The 19,894-nt window shown below is 38.6% G+C and overlaps 1 protein-coding gene and 1 pseudogene across 2 annotated transcripts in view; one reads left to right on the forward strand and one right to left on the reverse strand.

Annotated features, from left to right (window-relative positions):
- Nucleotides 1-19,894, forward strand: part of Macrod2 (mono-ADP ribosylhydrolase 2) — a 271,595-nt gene that overhangs the window by 63,573 nt on the left and 188,128 nt on the right. The gene's annotated exons all lie outside the window — the stretch shown is intronic.
- Nucleotides 2,941-3,500, reverse strand: LOC131909724 (rRNA-processing protein FCF1 homolog; annotated as a pseudogene).

The following is a 19,894-nucleotide window of genomic DNA, read 5'->3' on the forward strand; positions in this document are numbered from 1 at the left end:
CAGTTCTTGTCCTTATGTTCTTTGCACATAATACTGTTGGTCACTTCATTCTTGAATGTTAATTTTCTTTTCACTTCACTGACATGTATTTGACAGTCTCCTTTAGTGCACATGACCTTCATTTCTTACCCAGAGTACGGCAATAGAGTCCTGAATGCTTTAACAGAAACTTCATTTACTCTCCAGATGCAGACAACATGATCATGTTGTCTCTTTGTTCAGCCTGCCACCTTTAGTGTCTTCTTATAGCCCATAAGGTTAATGGTGAATGCCTCAGTGTTTCAAATGATCTTGATTTAAATATCCTTGCCTGGTCTCTTGCTACTGATCTATAATTCATTCTCCCTCTTGTTTCTTTTTTTTCCTTCTCTTCCCTTCTCCCTCCTCCCCACTCCTCTTCCCTCCCCTCACTTCTTTATATAGTAGTATATAAGAAAGAATGTGCTTATCAGTCAGGCCTAGACAATTGTAAATACAAGGGAAAATATTTCTGTGGGTCTTGGTAAATTCTTTTGGAGTGAGAGAGGAATAGTTTCTTCTACATGTAGAGATGGGTTAGATGTAGTAGAGAAAATAGACTTGGATCCAAATAGATATGATTCATTGTATGCAAACTATATAGCAAGTATTCTCTTTGGAAATGCAAAGATAGTATGTAAAGTAAAAATTTAAAGTTATTCTTGTTTCATCCCTCTGATGAACAAATCAAAATATTGAGGCTAAAAGTGAATTTTCTGGATCCATAACTATATTATTTTATTATAAAAAAACACTCTTCATATAGTGTGGCCATAGTTATTTGTTCCTTGTCTCTTTTCAACCATGAGGTTGAGGATATATTTGCTGTCCTGTTTTAGCATAATTTCCTGAATTGTATTTTGACAGAGTTTTGGAGATGCATCCTTAAATCTTCAGCTTCCTGCCTTTCTTCTTTCTGTCAGTTTATTAAAAAACAAAATGTTGCCCTCAGGAGATTAATACCCTTGCCAGATTTCTGAGGATTTTATTGAAAGAAGAGTATATTCTCGTGATCATTTCTTTCTCTAAAATATGCTTCTGGTAAATTCCTGGTGTTTCCAATTGCTTCATTATTTCCTCACTGTGATGCCCTTCTCTCTGTCAGGCTTCAGCCTCCATGCAGAATCCAGCTCAGTTTTTCCTCCATCTTCCAAATTCCCATTCACAAATTGTGGGTATGCCAGAGATGTTGACTAAAATCTGAGGTCACAGCAAGCAGAGTCATCATTTAATGTAGCATCACATAGGATGATCTGTATATACTGACCAGATTCTATTAATTGCCTAGGATATAAGATAGGTTTACAAAAGATTCAACCACAGAAAGTACAAATCAGGAGAGATCAATAACAAATTCTTAATGATTTCAAAAATTGCTGGGAGATATTAACTTGCTACAACCCACAACTGGATTGACAACTTAAGAACTAAGTAATTTATTTCAAACCTTACAAGATGATAAGGACTTAAAAGTGTCCAAGAAAATTATAAGCTGAGGCTGTGAAAGAATTGGCTTTGGTATAAAAGAAATCGCAAGATGCACATGTGGATCATCTGGATCCAGAGCTTGGTTGTATTCTGGTTATTATACTTTCTATGCATTCTTCTACAGGAATTCTTATGCAGAGAGAAGATAATATTTTAGAATGGGTATTTTTGCCACACAAACAGTAAAAAATTAAAGACGTATGTAGAAAAGGTTTCTGAATTGATTCTGAAAGGAAAATTGAGACTTCACCAATTAACAGGAACTGACCCAGTAGAAATTGTAGTACCTTTTACTAATGCTAAAATTTCCCCATTGTGGACAGAAAATGAACACTGGCAAATAGCTTGCCGTAATTTCTTGGGAGAGATTAGCAACAAATATCCCAAAAGCAAAAGACTTCAGTTTATAAAAAGAACTAATTGGATTCTCACTCATACAATAAGTGGAACATCAATTTCCGGAGCCCCTAAATCCCATACTGATGCAAATAAATCAGGAAAGGCAGGTTATAAGTCAGGAAATTTAAGTAAAGTAATTCAAAGCCCTTAGGATTCCATTCAAAAGTCGGAATTATATGCTATTCTCATGGTATGATAAGATCTCTCAGAACCTCTTAATATAGTTACTGATTCTCAATATGCAAAAAGAGTTGTTTTAAATACTGAAAACATTGAACTTATTCCAGATGATTCAGAAATTTAACTTTGCTATTTATTCATTACAAAAAATGATTAGAAATGGAAATCATCCCTTGTATATAACACATTTCAGATCCCATACGGGTCTACCAGGCCCTCTAGCACAAGGTAATGATGAAATTGATCAACTATTGGTAGGAAATGAGCTAGAAGCCTCAGAATTTCATAAGAAACACCATGCTAACAGCAAAGGTTTAAGAAAGATTTTTCTATCACTTGGCAAACAAGCCAAGGAAATTATAAGGAAATATCCTACTTGTTCTTTGTATAACCAAACTCCATTACCTGTAGGAAGTAACCTAAAATGTATCCAAAGAAATGAAATTTGGCAAATGGATGTGTTTCATTTTGTGGAGTTTGGAAAATTAAACTATATGTACCGTACCATAGATACTTATTCAGGATTTCAATGGGCAACTGCTTTAAGTTATGAAAAGACTGATTCTGTAATCATACATTTATTAGAAGTTATGGTCATCATGTAGTAGCATTAAACATGGTCCTAACTCCTTAAATTTTGATATTTCCTATTATCCCCCACTCCCTGGTTTTCCGAGACAGGGTTTCTCTGTGTAGCTTTGCGCCTTTCCCGCCTGCCTCTGAGATTAAAGGTGTGCACCACCACCGCCCCCTATTATTTTTTTAATCATTAAAAAAACATCAAAAATGTGTTTAATTAATTGACAACAGAGAAAGCTGGTCAAAGAAAGGCAAGCAAATTTTGTCAAGTAAGAATTAGAACTGAGGAGCTCCATAATCATCTGGCATCTGTTCAATGTTGTATCTGATGGTTAGAAATGTACATGATAGGAACTCCAGGGATCTTCCGGATTCTTCATTTGAGGTCCTTTTGCCCCCCCCCCCAGTACAAACACAATAACACTTGTGCTGAGTGACTCCCTGGACCAAGCAGTCAGCAGCATAGTTTCCTTTGTGTGTGCATGGAAGTCGGTCAAATCGACTTGATACTTCTGTTCCAATTTCTCAATTTCAGCCATTACACAATCAGTTATACAAGGGATACACTTGTCCATCATTGACTGCACTAAGTCCAGTTTGGCTTTAATGGAAAAGTTGATGAAGTTGGTATCAAAGAGAAGGCGATAAGGTGGACCCAGTTGTGTATTATACTCAAATAAGCAGGAAGGATGTTGGGGGACTTTTCTTTCCTTTAGTACGCTGGTCTTTTCTTTCTTTTTAGGCTTTAATCTATCCTTTTGTTTAAGTCTCTTATCTCTGAGACTAAGCATTTGCTTCATAGTCACATATTTCCTTGTTTTCTTTTGCTTCCCCATGTTCACACCACACTCCTGTTTCTTCTGGAACTTGATATTTCCTATTCTTAACATGAGAAAGATTGTCTTTTCTTTTCTTTTCTTTTCTTTTCTTTTCTTTTCTTTTCTTTTCTTTTCTTTTCTTTTCTTTTCTTTTCTTTTCTTTTAAAATCTAATTCCCTGTTTAACAATTGCCAAGTGTCTTACAGGCTCTGATGACACTGACAGTGTAGGTGGAGATGTGCTGGGGGTAATCAACAGCAGTGATGATGTTCCACTGGGTTAGCATGGAGGTTGGGCTCACCAGGGCCACTTTGCCTGCTCACTGGCTGTGCTGGGAGGTGAGTGAGCTGTCTGAAGAGGAAACTGATAGGAGAAATCCATGCAGCTGGAACATGGCATGAGATAGGACCACCCACCATGCTTAGCAAGGCTGGGTAGAGAACTCTGGTGATGTAAGGCCTGGCTGCTCAGCAGCTTGCAGTGATGGCAGCAGTAAAAGCCCAAGCCCCAAGCTGAGCTGGCCTGGGTTGGTGGCCGGGGAAGGGGACCTGGGGGTAGGGGTGGGGGGGCGTGTAGAGGGGCGTGGGGCTGTGGGGCAAAAAGTGAGGGCACAGGCTGGTGGTGGGGTGGCTAACCCCAGAGGCCTTTTGGAGCTGGGGCAGGCAGCAGCTGAAGGCTGCCATAGAAAGACTGAAATGTAAAAACCTCAGATGCGTAAAAACAGGTGTGGAGAGTCTGTGGGGAGGGAGACAAAGCCAGCCACCAGTGGCAGTGGCAGCATGGTTTAATAATGCCACGTGTTAGACACCTGATGTAATGAGTATCTAAATTGTTCTAGTCTAATAAAAACTCAGGAGCCAGAAGTTGAGATTAAAGACTTGATAAATTCAAAGACAGCAGAGAGTTGATTGGCTGTCCCACTCTCAACATTTTTCCCAAACCACTGCCCGAAATGCTCAGGAAATCCTCCCTTCTCTTTTCCTGTCCTCTCTAGCAGACCTCCTCAGTCCTTCGAGAACTCTATGGCTAATCCCAGTCAGCCAGTCGCTGACTCTGTCCTTTGATTCAAGGTGGCTTTATTGGCACAATGGAATGGCTTTAGGAACAGTTCTTCCACAACAGCAGATGATACTCCTTAGCGCAAAAGCCAAAAAAGTGACTTTTATAGGAATGTTGTAAGGTGTTCTGGATCTTTTCAAATCTGGTACATTGACAGGTAGGTTTGTGACCAACTGAAAGTACTTATTCTGTGCCCCATGGTTTCAGGTATTAGAATATTTATTTGAGTTGTATTCAAGAGAAGCCATCAAATTCTGAAACTCTGCAGTAAGAACTGTGGCTGTTATGTATATATACATATATGTAGCACTTGTGTGCCTGGTGCCAGAGAAGTTCAGAAAAGGTGATTTGGATCCACTGGAGTTGGAGGAGATAGTTGTGAGCCACAGTGTGGTTGCTGGGAATTGAACCTGTGTTCTCTGCAAGAGGAAAAAAGTGTTTTTAACTGCTAAGCTATGGGATGTGTTAAACCATCATTTTCATTGCTCTTTTGCATTTACATCCCAACAAATCTTTCTTATCTGGGCACAATACTTCTTTGTTTTTATAATCTTTATTGTTTTTTCTCTTAAGAAATTTGTAGAATCTAAACAAATGTTAAATCCTTCAAATAATTAAAAGATGATTCTCAAAAGAAAATAATTGCTACAGATAATGTATGGCTTCGAAGAAATTCCTCTTTGAGTTTTCTAACCTCCACTGTCTCTGCTTTTAAGAGAGCATCTCCTGGAGTTAAATCGTAACACAGTCCTGATATTAGTCAGACTTTCTAGAGGAGCTGAACTGATATAATGATTATCTATAGAAAGGGGAATTTTTAGATTGGCTTACACAGTATGACCTGGGTAGTTCAAAAGTAGTTGTCTGTACACTGGTGTGCCCAAGAATAGGAGAGCTGCTCCGTCCATGAGGCTGAATGTCTCAGTGGTCAGTCTCAGTCTGGTGTTGAAGGCCTGGGGATTCCTGGAGAACTCCTGGCCTTTAGTGCACATTTGAAGACCAAAGAACCTATGTGCACTGTCCGAAGATCCATCCGTGAAAATTTCCCTTCACCATTATCCTTCAGGGTTATTCTAGTAAGGACTATGATGCTGCAACTGTCTGCTTTTGGTTGGTGTCGGCATAACATGCAGAGCCATCTGTAAACCATCCCTGGATCTTCTCCGGCTCAGTTGTCTAATCACAGGGCACATCCCATGAGGTCATAGATGCATGCTTTGGAATAAAAGGAATAGTAGTGGGAATAGGAATCGTAAGCAATTGGGTAACTTCATCCTGTAACTTACTTGTACCTTCAGTACCTGCACTTGCCTGAGCATATATGTGCTACTTCCATTTCATACTGGCTTGCTGGTCTACACATCTAGCTTCTTGGCTTGTTGGGTCAGAAAATACCCAGCTTATGATGGGAAGCTCAGTTGCATGGTATCCTGATAGCCCATTCTCAGGTATTTAGTTTCCACTAAAGCCCAATCCGGGGCTAAGAGCTGTCTCTCAAACAGGAAATAGTTGTCTTCAGACAATGGCAAGGCCTTGAATCAAAATCACAAGGGTTTCTACTGTGATTCAGCTATGGAGGCCTGTCAGAGGCTCCAAACAGCACTTTTGTTTGCCACTTCCACAACAAATACCTTTGGGAAGCTGGATCTTCAGGCCCAAGGAGGCAAAGCAGCCTTCACAGGAGCCTGGATGTGTTCAAGAGCTGTTTCCTGTTCTAGGCCTCCCTCAAAACTGGTATTTTTCCAAGTCACTTGTTGTGGGCCAGAGTAACTAAGCCAAGTGAGGAGTGTACTGCTTCCAGAATCCAATAGGCTTACTATGCCTTGTGCTTCTTTCTCAGTAGGAAAGGCCAAAGCCACTTCATATTTTACCTTGTAATAATTATCTCAACATGTCGACACTACTGGACTCCTAGAAATTTCACTGATGTAGAAGGTCCTTGAATTTTGGCTTGATTTATTTCCCATCCCATGATGTGCGAATGCTTTACCAATGAATACAAAGTGGTTGCTACTTTTTGCTTGTTTGGTCCAATCAGCATGTAATGCCATTGATATAATGGACTGTCATGAAGCCTTGTGGAAGAAAAAAGTGATTAAGATTGTTGTGAACCAAGTGTTGACATAGGACTGGAGAATTAATATAGGTTTGAGGTAGAACTGTAAAGGTGTACTCTTGCCCTTGCCAGCTGAAAGCAAAATGCCTACTAGTCCTTATGGAAGGGTATGAAGAGAAAGCATCTGTGAAATCAACAGCTGCATACTGGGTCCCAGGAGACATGTCAGTCTGTTAATAGGAAACCACATCTAGTATAATAGCGGCAGTTGGAGTTACTACTTGATTAAATTTTTGAGCTGTCATCTTCCATGATCCATTGTCTTTTGCATAGGCCTAATATCAGAATTATAGGAGTATGAGATGGGAAAGCCACCCATGCATCTTTTGAAAGGCACTAATTGCTGTAATACTTCCAGAGAAGTGAAGCTGGTTTGGGTTCACTATTTTCTCTGGTAGAGGCAGCTCCAATGGTTTCTATTTGTCCTCTCTAACAAGAATAGTACTCACTCTACAGACCAGGGAGCCAGTGCAGGGAGTCTGCCAATTCTTAAGTCTAACTATCCCAATTGTACATTCTAGGACTGGGAAAATAACTACAGGATGAGTTTAGGGACCCACCAAGCCAACTGTGAATCAGATTTCTGCTAAACCTTCATTGATCATCTGACTCCATAAACCCATACTTGAACCAGAGAGTCATAATTCTATCTGGAGTCACCTAGAATCAATATCAATCCAGAGCCATTGTGTAGTGCCTCCCCCAAAGCTTTAGTATTTCCTTTACTCTAATGAACAGTTACGCTGGTAAAAGAACATATATTCCTCTGGGGAATGGTACTTTGGGGAAGGAAAACTCCTTGGTGTTGTAGCCTAGTCCTCCCTCAAGGGGACCTACTCTCCCATTCTTTTGAGGAGTTCTCTGTCTGTAAACTGGCCCAAGTCTGCAAATGGCATGGAGGGCCATGATTCTCTGTTGTTAGGATTCCAGGTAGCCTTGCATGTAGTTGTTTTGGAATCTTGTTTAGAATGTACTGTACCTTTGACTTAAAAAATTTTAGTTTAATAATTATATAATGAAATAGAATGTTTGTAAAGTTTTATTAATATTTATTAATTTAGCCAAAGGGGAAATTAGGACTGCCTTCCTGAATAGATTCATGCTCTTATCAAGAGAGTTATTTGGCTGTAGAGAGAATGGGTTCCTGACTAAAGAATGAGTTTAATTCCCTGGCTTTCCATTCTCTACTCTCAACCTCTTTGTATAATGTCTCTTGTATATTATAATAGCAAGGAGATCCTACCCAGATCTTGTACTTCTGAGCCTCCAGAATGATGAGAAATAGATTTCTATTTGTTAAGTTACTGAGGCTCAGCTATACCATTATAACAGAACAAGAGGGTCTGAGTTGGAAATGAAGTGTTCTATGAACAACCTTTGCATTGAGGCATGATTACTGCTGTTGAACAGTTTCCCCAGGGTTGCTAGAGAGATGTCTCAGTAGTTAAGAACTCTGGTTGCTCTTTCAGAAGACCTGGATTCTATTCCTAACACCTACATGGTGACTCACATTCATCTGTAACTCTAGTTCCAGGAGATCTAATACCCTTCTGGCCTCCACAGGCACTGCATGCACATGGTACATAGACATACATGCAGGCAAAACACCCATACACATACAATTTAAAAAAAAGTAAAATTCTCCCCAGTTATTTTTTCTTCATTATTTGTAACTTATGTGGAGCTGCAGTTTTTGTGACTGCAGAACTGGCTGATACTCATTTTGCTCTCTCAGCTGAATAGAGTTATACTATTTGACTATTTGCTTACTAAATTTTCTACAGTAAGCCCACCGTTTATATGCATATAGGAGGACAATATGAAGAGTTTTGAATTTCAGTCTTTAGTTCATATAAAAATTAGGCTCCATAAATAACAGTGAAGGAAAGCAGCACATCAATAATAGCATAGCCACTCTTATATTTTATGGCATGTGATCCATTAAATTTGGGGATTTTTAGAGGAACTTACTGATTTTTATTAACTTTGTGTTTGGTTAAGAGTTCTTATATGTATTGTTATTTGTAGATCCAATTTGGAGCTTTTTGATTGACAGTGATTGATAAAATTTGGTGTTATATAAGGAACAATTTGGCCATTTTGAAGAAAGGAAGGTTAATAAATATTTTCTCTGTTCTCTAGTTTAGTTTTCTAGTTGTAGGAACACAATATTTTCTTTATACTAAGAATAGATTTAAATATTTTATTTTGACAAACTATCAGTACAAAGGCAAGGATCTTTCCAGCATTCACTTGATTTTTAGAACTTTGAAGAAACATTATGATAAATGACACCATCCTCTTCTCCTGACCTTTAGGTGAGATTTGCTTTGCTTTGTTAACTTTTAAATTTTATAACATACTACATTTTTGTTGTATCCAAAATTTAACCAGAGGTAAATGTTTCCTTACTGGGATTAAAAACAGAATAAATCACCAAGGAATTATGTTTAAATGAATGTATAAGTAGAGCTATATCACCCACCCCAAATACACAGCTTATTCATGTGCAATCAGTTACTGGAGTTGCCATGAACTTGGTGCTTAATGAACAGGTGGAGCAAGAGGATGAATCCCAGTCCAAAGTGGATCTGACAGCTATCAGGCCATTGCACTGATCGCTAATCCATTTCGTTTGGCAACTTAATTTATCACACAGTTAGAGTTTTCATCCCATGGGTTTGCAGGTGGAAATTAATTCAGAAACATGTCTGGCACGGCTGGGTTGAAGAGTCAATGTTAAGCATTATAAGGACACTTAGAAATAAGTATTTTCAATGTATAAATCAGGATTCTCTTCTGATTCTATTTGTGTATATCTAATTATTCTCTAATAAAGGTTATGCTATTGTTTGGTGGTCTAATTATGACACCGAACTACAGTTTATTTGTTACTGTAAGGAATTTTACTTAAGAATCTGTTAATTTTAATTTCATTGCTGAAATAACTACAGAAATTCTATCAGATGGTCTTATGACTTTAGTTTTTTCTTGGCATATAAAGAAATTAGTGGTCTAGAGCACATTTTTTGTGACATCCATAGCAAGAGATAATGAATTGGAGAAAGTTCCCTAAAGCAAATAATTTTATATTTTCTGAGTGTTTATAAATTTCTAAGTAGGCTCATTATTTTACTTAAAAAGTATTGATTAAAATAGTATTCTCTGGAAATAAAGAAGAAATTTTTCCTGGCACTTAGCTTACATTCTGACTTTGGAATTCACAAAGATGACTTTCATTAAATGGAACTTAGCTGAGGACTTGCCTCTGTTTAAATTAACTTCAAAATGAGAAACATATTTTCTTTACTTTTTGAAGACTTAATTTATAGTGCATAGAAAGTTAAATTGAATATTGATCCTTGAAAAGCAAATGTGTCCTGTAAAAAGCGACAGAACAGACGAACCCACCAGAAGGTGGGAGAGTGACTGATGTCAAAGCCAGGGGGTTGGCCCCTCCCTGTATGTCATTTTCTCCGTGTATCTGAAGCTTGGAGACAGTATCGGGTGAAGTGTGAGGGAGATTACTTGCACACTGGCATGAAGTGTTACATTTTATAAGAAGATTGAAGAAAGCTGGTAACAAATCACTTCTAAGACGAAATTTGAGAAATGAGGAATAGGATACAAGATCAATAAGATCTATGATATACCTCCAGGAAAGGACACAGGGGTATTTTTATAATTTCTCAACCCCCGAAGCAACTTCAAAAAGAGTTTAAAGTCAGTGAAAAATAATTGAGATGACAGAAACCCACAAAGAAGCATGATGCTGTCAGTGATTGGAAATGTCAGCCAAATTGTGGCTATCACTCTTATGACCATGTTTATTAAAGTAATATCTCCATAATCTAGAGGTGCTCAGGGGTGAATCATCCTGGCATCATTTCCAAGTCCCCTCTGATTCTTTGGCACTTTTCCCCAGAACATAGTATAGACCTGCAACCTATCATTGAAGAACTTGGGCTTTCATATTTACTTTTCAAGGACAGTGGTCACCAAGTCCAGTGTTAGTCCTTGGGAACTGAGTCAAAAGGAAAACTGTGTAAGTACTACAAGAGCAATAACTGTATCAGAGTTTGGTATGCATCAGAATCAGAGGCTGCTGCCACTGGGGAGTATAATAATGATTGTAGAAACAAAGGTGAGGATCTCCCAAATAGAAGCATTGTGCTTTATATAATTTTTAAATAAACTACTGATTATAACTTTTTAGTAATTGATTGAGCATTCCACTTATGTGATACCCTCACTGACCAGGAAGAGCACAAAGATTTGGTCTGGCTTTGTGTTCTCCTTTGTTGAGCTTTTGGTTTTTCAATTATCTTTTATCCCAGAAGAAGCAACTTTTAATATGAAAACTATATTGGAGACTGGTAGAGGCATCTCACTGAAAAAGAAATGTATTCAGCAGTTAGGAGATCATAATTGGTTTTAATTCCACTTCAAATAGTTTCAGAAGTTTAAGAGTTAAAATAGGATTAAATATGTGTTTTTTCAGTTCTATATTATATGTTGCTACATAGTAAGAACTTAGAGAGAAAAAAAAAGAAAAAAGTTAAAAAGTAGAAATGCACACATTGCTTTAGCTACTGAATTTTCCTTCAAGCATTATCCTTCAGGCATAGGCAGGCTTCCCTGGTAGTGGGCCTGTAGATGTAACCAACCATCTTATTAAATAAGAAACACAGAGCCAATACAGAGATGAAAACCAAGAGGTCAGAGAAATAGCTAAGAGCTAAAAACCTTACCCTTCACTGTCGCTGTTGCCCTACCTCTCCAAAAGAGACCTACTTCCTATGTGTCTATCTTTTTATAGTGTTTCTGTTCTGCCTTCTCATTGGTTGTAAACCCAACCACATGATCTCCTAGTCACTGCCTGTCTGTACAGACCTCCAGGTCTTCTATGGTTGGTATTGAGATTAAAGGCGTGTGTCTCCATGCTGGCTGTATCCTTGAACACACAGAGATCCGCTTAGCTCTGCCTCCCAGGAGCTGGGATTAAAGGCATGCACCACCACTGCCCAGCTTCTGCTAAGGCTTGCTATTAGCTCTGACCCCCAGGCAAATTTATTTATTAACATACAAATCACATTTTAGTATAAATAAAATATCACCATTTGGGCCAATATGTGTATCTGTAGATACTTGATCCCTGTATGGAGGGATTACCAGACTGCTTTCCTATTGATTGATGATAAAAATCTAAGAATCAGGAGGGTTTGATTTGATAGCCTAGCAAGACAGCTGCTTGGTAGCATGCAGGTCTTGTCCTTGATAGAGATGATAGACTTGAGGTCATGAACTCACCCATAAAAGTGAACAATTAACTTAGAGGATTTTGTCTAGTTCACTATTATTAAAGTGCTATTAGCCAAATGACATACTCATCTCTCTATGGTACATTTTCAGATCTAGACTGTTCTGAGGGTAGAGGCTATGCTAACCATTTAGGAATCCCAGTGCATTGCATTGTGACCCACAGTTGGCACTTTAAGAGGTGCTTGTAGAATCAGTCTATAAAATTGTTTTTAATAATCAGGGCTTTTGATTAAAATTGTACTAAGTAGAATCAGACAAAGAAGATTTTCTACTTTTTATTAGTTTAACAGAGCTCTCCTAATTTGTATATTTATTTACTTACTATTTTTATTGCATTTATTTAGTGTAAAATGTGTGTGTGTATGTGCTTATGTGTGTGTGTGTGTGTAGGCGCATGTATGACTTGTAGGAGTTGGTTCTCCTTTCTAATACTATGTAGGTGCTGGGGATTGAATTCAGGCCATTAGGTTTTGAGACAAATTCTTTTATTCTTTGAGCCACCTCATGGGTCCTAATTTATTATTATGGTTCCTTCGTTTTTTGAGACAAGGTCTCATTATGTAGTGTGAACTGGCCTTTAGCTCTTGGTTCTCTTGCCTTAGCTCCTGAGTGCTGGGATTATAGGAATGTGCTACCTTACCAAGCTGTTTGATCATTTATCAAAGCAACATTTCCCCTTCTTTTTAAATAGTTCTTTGGGAGCATGAATAATATTATAAACACAATAAAGGAGGAAAAAAGATTATTGATTAGCTTTTATCATGTGTCTCTAAGCAATTATATTATTTACATTTTTATGATTAACGATCAGACCTGATTTATTACACCAAGCTTTCAACATTTTTCATGTAGTTTTATGCATTTCATAATCACAGTTTTAACTAGCTAGTAGTGTATTCTTGGCTCCCTATTTCCTCAATACCCTACTTCATCTCTATAGTAAATTTTCACTAGCTTTCTTGTTTCTACATAGCTTGCTCAGAGTCCCTCATTTCTGTTGAGTTTTATGATCCTAATGCTTTGTGTATACATTGGCTGCAGAATTCTTGATGTTTTGAATTTCATGAACATCATGACAAATGAGGTACATCTGACATCAGAGTGTGGATTATACAACCCTGTATCCTGATGTTTATCTCTCTGGCAGTCACGTATAGGCAGTGTGTTTGTGGGGGTGTAGATACCATTCTGACCTGAGGTCTAGGGATTGAAGGACAAATGAGGCTTGCTTTCTGGGTTTAACATTTAACAGCAGTGCAGACACGGTTAGTGGTAGATAGCATGCTCCCTCTGCCTTCCCTTACTCCCCACCCCCAGCCATTTTTTTTTGAGTGTCTAATTTTTTTAAAAAAATTTTTATTTTTATTTTGCAATACAATTCAGTTCTACATATCAGCCACGGATTCCCTTGTTCTCCCCCCTCCCATCCCCCTTACCTTCCCCCAGCCCACCCCCCATTCCTACCTCCTCCATGGCAAAGCCTTCCCCGTGGACTGAGATCAACCTGGTAGACTCAGTCCAGGTAGGTCCAGTCCCCTCCTCCCAGGCCGAGCCAAGCGATCCTGCCTAGGCCCCAGGTTTCAAACAGCCAACTCATGCAATGAGCACAGGACCCGGTCCCACTGCCTGGATGCCTCCCAAACAGATCAAGCCAATCAACTGTCTCACCCATTCAGAGGGCCTGATCCAGTTGGTGACCCCTCAGCCATTGGTTCATAGTTTATGTGTTTCCATTCGTTTGGCTATTTGTCCCTGTGCTTTATCCAACCTTGGTTTCAACAATTCTTGCTTATATAAACCCTCCTCATTCTCGCTAATTGGACTCCCAGAGATCCACCCGGAGCCTAGCCATGGATCTCATTTTTTTTTTTTTTGAGTTGTACTCTCTCAATAACTCAGGCTATTCTGGAACTCATTCCTGCCTTACCTCCTGAGTAATATGGTCACAGGTGTGTGCCACCACATCTAGCTCAAACTCTTCTTTTAGAGCTGTGCATGTGGTGTTTGGAAAATCCAGATAGCCATGACTATGGTTTTTGCAATTCACACTTTTTATTTCTTACAAGTTCTTGTGTTTCCAGGAATGATAGGCTGAGGAGTACTAATATATTTATAGTGCTTGACTTTTCTTAGTAAATTATTTTCCAAAAGTTGCTTTTCCCTCGTGTTATGGACATTGCTTTCTTCTGCTACTTGGCTTATTTCTATTTAGAAACTTGAAACTTATTTTTCACCAAATTGTATAAATTACTGTTGAAGGCAGAGTTCTAAGATATTCTTCAAGAGTGCTTATATTTCTTCCCTCTGTATGCAGACTCCTAGAAGCCTCTGGAGTTACAAACTTGATAACTTTATTGCCGTGGTTAGTTTATATTATATGACCTTTAAGAAGGGAAGATAATCTTCCTACCATACTTTCTTAGAAGTTGAGATCACATTAGTCTGGAAGGCAGTTTTTTTTTTTTTTCTGTACTGTTGGCTACGGAAATGTGAGCTAATGATTAGTGTTGTTTGGAGGCCAACTTTGTGGCTGTTTGCTATATGTCAAAAAGTGAATGCAACACCAATAGTACATTATATTTGATGTATATGTTATATATATATATCTTTTAGTTTGTTTTGCTATGAGTTTTACTTATAAAAATTTTGCTTTTTAATTTTCTTTGTAGTTAAAATTGTAAAAATTACACTTCTTTATTTATTTATTCTATGTGTTTGCATTCATGCATGTGTGTGCAGTGGTGTATGTGTGGACGTCAGAGGACAACTTGTGGGAGTGTGTTCTTTCCTCCTACTGTGTGAATTCTGAAAATTGAACTTCAATTATCAGGCTTGGTGGCAGGTACCTCTGCATGCTGAGCCATTCCATCAGACCCCTTTTTATTATGTTTGAGACAAAGTCTTCTTATGTAGCCCAAGCTAGCTTTGAACTCACAACCTTTTGCCTTAGGTTTGTGCATGCTAAGATTATAGTCGTATCCACAATGCCCACCCAAATTCTTCTGTGTTATATAATTGAGTCTGCTGAGTTTTTCTTGTGTTCTAGAATTTGCTTATGTTAATTTTTTTTTTAATTTAGGGTTTCAGTCTGTAGCCCAAACTGTACAGGACACACTACAAAGCTCAAGCTGGCCTTACACTGGTGGCAGGTCCTACTGCCCCAGCCTCCCGAGTCCTGGGATTCCAGGTGTGAGCCCCTACTTCAGATTTCAGAATGCAGCCAACAGGCTTCTTTGTGTAGGACTCAGAAGTTTGAAGATTCTATGTGGCCAAAGAATAAAGCTGTTGAATCTGTCACTGGCATCGTTCTTGTGGGGTGATATGTCACTTTGAAACCTGAACCCCAACTCTGCTGCTGCTTAGATAAGGAGAAATAGAAAACAGTCTTCCTTTGGAAAAATTTCAGGATTTCTGGCTCACTACAGTTCTTCTTTTAGTGTTTGAATAGATTTAGCACTCTTACACTTTAACATGTTCCCTCAGTAGAGGACAGCACCCTGCACTTGTGCTGTCCTCTCTTTCACCAGGACACTCGATGAGAAAAGGTCCTCCACGCTGTGCGGTTTATCCTACTCTTCCTCCCAGTTCTCTGGATGGCATAATCACTACTGTTCTGAGCTAATGTAGATTTCTGTAAGAGGAATCTGTGAAAGCACACATTTTCAGTTTTCATCCATCAGTCCAATATCAGACTCAAAAGCATGGTTGTAACTGTTATAACTCCATGTTACTGATCATGGTTGATGCTTCACATGTTTCTATAACACTCCTAGACTGATGTTAAAAAAATCCTTAAACAAGGAAATCCTTGTAATGATGGATCATTTATTCTTTTAACTTATAAATGTTAAGGACCAGCTGCACGTCTTGATAGCTTTGCCTCTCATTTTGCTCTTTATGTTAAGAAAATCTTCAGTGTTAGAATTGAAAGTATATGTATTCAATTTTCTTGCCTGGCTTAATAAGAAACCTTGGGTTTTAGATAAGTAAAAACTAGCAGTTCTGATGAATTTGAGACATTATTTTGATTTTTATGATATAAATATATGATACATTGTTCAAATATGGTATCATTTCTATTAGAGCTTAATTTCAGCATTAAGATAGTGTGGAAATGAGAAAACTCTAATTATGATCCTGTCAGGAGCATGTAGTCATTATGTATAGATTAGCAAGTTAAATGATTCTGTCATAGGGTGTCATAATTTTAAACACTGAAAAGAACTGAAAGGTAACCAAGGGCAGATGCTTGATGTTATAGACTGGAAACAGAGTATGGAAGTAGCATACTCAGCGACACACAGGCCATATCAGACAGAACCTCAGGCCTCCTGCCACTTCTAATGTCTCAATTCTGTTCTGTGTGCACCTTTACCATGTTTGGTAATTCACGTGACATGTGCTTCACAATAAGAAACTGACAGATAGGTTGGACTTGGGAGGATTTCTTATACTTCCTAGCGGTTCTTTAATACTGAACCAATGTGGCTTCTGTTGCAACCATTGGTGAACCTTCCATCCTTTGAAGTCCCTGAGTATATCTACCTGGAAACTTAGATTGCTGGATTATATTTTGTTTAAATTGCGATAGTTGAGAATTTTGAAAATGTGCTGTTATTCAGTAATGTTGGCTTGCTATTGCATATAGAAAGGATGCACATTTGCGGATGCTTTTCCTTCTGCTAACCCTCTCCCCTGGTGCTGTGTATGCTTTGTATATGCTCAGCAGACGTTCTGCCCCCATACTACATTCTTTTTTTTTTTTTTTGGTTTTTTTTTTTTTTGGTTTTTTCGAGACAGGGTTTCTCTGTGTAGCTTTGCGCCTTTCCTGGGACTCACTTGGTAGTCCAGGCTGGCCTCGAACTCACAGAGATCCGCCTGGCTCTGCCTCCCGAGTGCTGGGATTAAAGGCGTGCGCCACCACTGCCTGGCCCCCATACTACATTCTTAGCCTCCCTCCAACTGCTTTGGAAGAGGCATTGGTATCTTTTAATAAAGAAGTATTGATCTTTTAGTTGTATGAAAACATCTTTCTTGTTAAATTGCTTTGATTTTATGTCTTAAGTATATACTTGTATTTTTCATTTCTTTTATATTGAAAATCTGAAAGTGGTATCACAATTACTTCAATTACTGCCTATTTTAAAGTTTGATTTCTTTGTAATTCAGGGACACGAATGAATCCTTTTTTCCTTTCACTTTTTCATCTTGTATAATGGACATATTTTCTATGATATAAGTATTGTTGCTTAGGCCATTTAGGATATTTCTGTCTTCAGTAACTTGAGAAGACTATAACTTTGTTGTTTTTGTCTACTTTCAGAAATTTTGCAAGTAATATAACTGTGTTCATGTTTGAACTTACAGCAGTATTTTAAATTTGGCTTCTCTGTGTTTCTTTCATTTAACTATCTCGGGAAGATAATGTATCCTCTTTAATTCTCAGGTTCCTCATATTTAACATGGAGCTAGAAAGAGTCTTAGAGCCTTGTTCAGATCAAGTCCGACCAAGCAGTTATCCAGGGCACAGGTTTAATAAACGGTGGCTGTAGCGATACTGTTCCTAGTGCAAGCTCAGGGAGGTGTTTTGAAACATTATTCTTGTTGTCCACCATCCTGTTCAGCCCATTTATCTCCCCGTATCAATTTTCAGTCCTTTTTCCTTATACCAAAGACAAGAAACTGTCTCACTGGAAGAGATCTGTTCCAAGGTCTCCAGAGGTGAGCCTCTTAGAGCATGTTTATTTCCTCCTGTGAGAAAACATGGGATGAGCTGTTCGTCTCTGAAGGATGTCAGGACACATATTGGAAGTTTTCCTTCTGGCACTTTCTCCATTCCTGGGAACAGTACGTATTTGGACAGAGCAAATGCGTGGGTGGTACTTGTGTAGAAATTATGTACAGCTTTGTTTGTTTGTTTGTTTGTTTTTGTTTTTTCAAGACAGGGTTTCTCTGTGTAACTGCCCTGGCTGTCCTGGAACTCGCTTTGTAGACCAGGCTGACCTCAAACTCACAGAGATCTGCCTATCTCTGCCTCCTGAGTGCTGGGATTAAAGGCATGTGCCACCACTGCCTGGGTAATGTACAACTATTTAATAATTCAGTCTGTTCATTTTTTACCTCTGTCATTTCAACTTGTCCATTTTAGGTTCCTGAAGTGTCAGGAGCCATTGTCATGAGCTATTGTGGGCTATGATGCAATTACAGCTTATAGCAATTGATAATTCAGATGTCAACCCACCAGAGGAATGTTCTCTGATGGGACACCCTGTCAGCAAGGCTTATGGATCACTGACTCTGAAAACTGTTGCTCTCATCTGTAATTCCACTTGTGCACTAACAGCTGTGATATCTCCCCATTACCACGCATTTTCATGTAATGTGTAAATGTAATCTCATAATTACATCTCAGTTTTATGGGCACACATATTTGTGGGTGGTCAGGAAGATGACTTCTCTTTTAGCTGTATAATTTATATATAGAGAAAATATTCTAGGATATGCTTCATAACTAGATCTATTGTCCCACGAAGGGTGTAGACACTTAAAAGCCTGCTTTGTTCCTTTTGCTCAGACTAACACAAGAAAATAACAATTTCGGCCGGGCAGTGGTGGCGCATGCCTTTAATCCCAGCACTCAGGAGGCAGAGCCAGCCTGGTCCACAGAGTGAGATCCAGGCCAGCCACCAAAACAACACAGAGAAACCCTGTCTCGAACACCACCACCCCCCCCAAAAAAAAAGAAAAAGAAAATAACAATTTCTTCTCAGTCTAAGACTAACTGAACACATTTAGCTCATTTTTACCTCAGAGCAAGTTCAAACTAGACTAAAGGCTTTTGTAAATAGATCATAAGTTTAAAACTTTATAATTATGCACAAGGTTGGAGTTGCAGGTGTCTAACCGAGGTTATCTACACGAAGCACCCTAAGAAAGGCATGTCAGTTCTTTGCTTTCCAAGTCTGCTGATAAAGAGCTATGTCTCAAAGTTTGTCATACTGGGCACTCTGACCCCTCCTTCTGGTCCTGAGACCTTGAAACCTTGTGTTGCTATAGTAAATGGCTTGGCTCCTTATCACTTACTCTAGGAATGTGCTTTTGACTAACAAGAGGTAACTTTTGTGATTTCTTTTATTGCTTCAAGCCTCCTGTAAAAAGAGAATTTTCAGGCTAGATGAGAAGCAGAAGGATTATAACAGAGAATTAGAGCTAAGAAATTATAGACAATTAGGACAAGAAAATTAGAAGAAAAGTAGAACAATAAAGAGACATGGCTGTAACAGCATGAGTGGGAGAGATTTTGTTAACCCTCAGATTAGAAATACCCGGAACTTCCTTCACTTCACTGTAGCTTCCAACCTAAACCCTGAAGGGGTCTTGTGAGCTGGACTCAAAGGACCCCGATAATGAAGTGGCCAGCTCCTATGTGATTTTGGCCATGATCTTTCTCTCCTAGTTCAGCTTTCCTTGATCGAAGAAACTTCATCCTTGCTAGAACTATAGCATCCTTGATACCAGCTACATGCTTCTTTCTCTGTTACCTTTATAGCCTCTTACAGGTAGGCTTTGGTAGAGAATATTTCAGCTTCCTCAGATACCATTCTACTGAACGTTTTCTAAAATGTAGGATTAAAAAAAAAAAAGCGAACTAGCAAAAACCAAAATCTGCATCTGAATGTAGAAATAGTCATCGGTGGTTAATGGTAACGTTTCTGACCGTTGACTGCATTGCAGTCTGATCAATGGTGATGGGTATCTGTGGCAGGTCTATGGCTAAGCCAAGAGGGAGAAAGGAGATGAGGAAGAAAAGGAAGTTGTAAAGAGGATATTGTCTTGGCTTGCTTCTGTTGTTGTGATAAACACTATGACCAAAACCATCTTGGGGAGGAAAGGGTTTGTTTCAGCTTTATGGTCC

The sequence above is a fragment of the Peromyscus eremicus genome, chromosome 4 (genome assembly GCF_949786415.1).
Source record: "Peromyscus eremicus chromosome 4, PerEre_H2_v1, whole genome shotgun sequence".
Taxonomy (NCBI): Eukaryota; Metazoa; Chordata; class Mammalia; order Rodentia; family Cricetidae; genus Peromyscus; species Peromyscus eremicus.